Source organism: Primulina huaijiensis, chromosome 13 (genome assembly GCF_012295235.1).
Source record: "Primulina huaijiensis isolate GDHJ02 chromosome 13, ASM1229523v2, whole genome shotgun sequence".
NCBI classification, from domain to species: domain Eukaryota; kingdom Viridiplantae; phylum Streptophyta; class Magnoliopsida; order Lamiales; family Gesneriaceae; genus Primulina; species Primulina huaijiensis.
In genome coordinates, this window is record NC_133318.1 from 12,127,461 (window position 1) to 12,129,894 (window position 2,434).

The 2,434-nt window shown below is 35.7% G+C and overlaps 1 long non-coding RNA gene across 1 annotated transcript; it reads left to right on the forward strand.

Moving 5' to 3' along the window:
- Positions 1-805: 805 nt before the first annotated feature.
- On the forward strand, positions 806-2,073 carry LOC140991358 (uncharacterized). The gene is made up of 3 exons (XR_012177846.1): positions 806-943; positions 1,240-1,328; positions 1,922-2,073. It is a non-coding gene; the product is annotated as an uncharacterized lncRNA (long non-coding RNA).
- Positions 2,074-2,434: the final 361 nt, after the last annotated feature.

Sequence of the window (2,434 nt, forward strand, 5' to 3'; positions counted from 1 at the left end):
CCATTTACTATCTGAGATTGTATAGATAATTCCAGCATCTAATAGTTTTAGTACTTCATTCTTAACAACTTCCTTCATATGTGGATTTAACCTTCTTTGTAATGCCCGAATTTTGAAATATTGTGGCATTAGTTGTGATGGTTTATGACTTTATGTTATGGTATAAATGGTAATGAATGTTATAGAATGGAATAGATAATTGATGGGTAGAATCAAAGGTTGAATTTGAGCTAAATAGGTGATGGAAGTGCAGAAACGGTATGAAAAATGTGGCAGTAGTTGTGATTTTTAGCATAATTTTTTGTATATTGATCCAATTGATGTTAGGCTACTTTCATTAGAAATATATGACATAAGACTATAACTTTCATGTTTTGAGTTTTGTTCAAATCATTAGGGAAGATGAGCCAAAAGCGCCCCGAAATGTGTCGTGCGTATCGTCGTTCCTACAATGACGCATGTTGAGAGATTTAGCATAACGTTTTACTCAGATCTCCAAATGACATGAAGCTAATTGGAGATGCAAGCCAAGACATAGGGCTACAACTTTGTAGTTTACCACTTTCGCAAATTCTGAAGTTAAAAATGCGTTCTTGGCAGAATACTGCACGCCCCTGCGCAGAATCCGGCGCCCTAGCGCGCGCAGTGCTGAAATTTTGGTGTTTGGGCAGCAAGGGGCGAGCGGCTGCGCCAAAATCACGCGCCTTGGTGCCCAGCACTTGTACAAAAAACGTGTTTTGAGGTTTGGATGGTATATATTTGATTGGGGAATGATTTTTGTATAAGTTACTCTTCTCTTTTTCCTACTCCCTTGGTTTAGAGCTAGGGTTCTTCATTTTCCTTTCATCTTCTAATTTCTTCTTCAATCTATGGGAGATTTGTTCAAGGAAATTATGAAATGAAGTTAGATTTGTGATCCTCTCTCCAAGATCTTCAAGATGGTGTAAGTATGTTATATTTTTATTCAAGTTTGGAAATGGGATGAAGTTTAGAATTGATATTTGTGTTGATATTGAGATGTTGGAGATGTTGAAATTGTGTTGGTTTGAATTTAAAATGGAATTGAAGCCAATGGCAAAGTATAGGAGCTGATTTCTTTAGCACGCAAGCTATGTGTTTGATGAAATGATTCAATGAATGTTTTTATGGCATATTAAGGTTAAGAAATTTACGGATCTTGATTCAAAGCAGTATTGAACTAATTATGAATTTTGAACAGAAATTACTCTGTTTTGATAGATGATCAAAGTCCTTGAGTTATAGTAGAATTCAAAGGTTCAAGACTTCTCATCTACACATTTCGATCTTCTTTTGGTAATATTTGAAAGGTATGTTACGGTCGATAACATACGAGGTCAAAGTATCATTTTTATTTTAAATTGAAAACTCTATGGCTTGATAAACTATTGGTGATTTGATGATGATTGTTGTATTGAGATGAGTTGATTATGATATCGAGATGATGATATTGATTTACACCATGACATTGCATATTGAGCCACTTGTTGATTCAGATTTGATATGGCGGAGGTCGCCTTGATATATTGATTTGTTGGACGTATGGGGCTATAGTTGAGTTGGCATAGTGTATGCGGAGGTCGCTGCTATGGCCTGAACACTCTCTATAGGCGCACCATAGTCCTGGGATTGTAGAACACAGCACCCCACCCCGAGCGGATGAGTCGGTGGATGTTGCTGGGTGATTCTATTCCCTTGGGTACCCTATGACCAGATGATTCACTTGATCTTGAGATTTATTGATAGCCCACAGCTTCTGATCATGCATTGCATTATATTGCATCTTTATGAATTTATATGAAATATTTGAAAATTTAACTCTCATTTGTGATTGATTGTATCATACTGGGTTTATACTCACCGGCATGTCCGGTACCTCTTGTTTTCATGTGCTTGACGGTAGGTGAGGCGAGGCTTGGGATGCCAGAGTCCAGCTCAAGGCGAGGAGATACGAGTTAGAGTGGGATTCTCGGGTCTTAGGAGCTATGTGATGATGTTTGGATTTCTTTGGTTCACTACTTCATGTTGGCATGTTGAAAATTTATATTTCAAACATTTGAGACAATTAAATTATTTTGACGATGTTTATGCAAGTTTGTGAACAACAAATTATGTATTTTACTCAATCATTTGGTGTGTGACAATTATAATTATTAGTATTAGATATCGGACCCGGGACACCACATTCTTTGTGGTTGTTGATATGTTTTAGTATTTTCTTCCAAATGAATTCTATGTGTGCAAATTAAAGGATTTATACCTTTTATATCTTTCAAAGTCCATCCCATTGCATTTTTATATTTTTTAAGTAATTTAATTAAATCTTCTTCTTGATTTTGTAGAAGAGTGAAAGAAATTACATCAGAAAATGTTTTATTTTCACCAAGAAATACATATTTCAATTCTAATTGTAAAA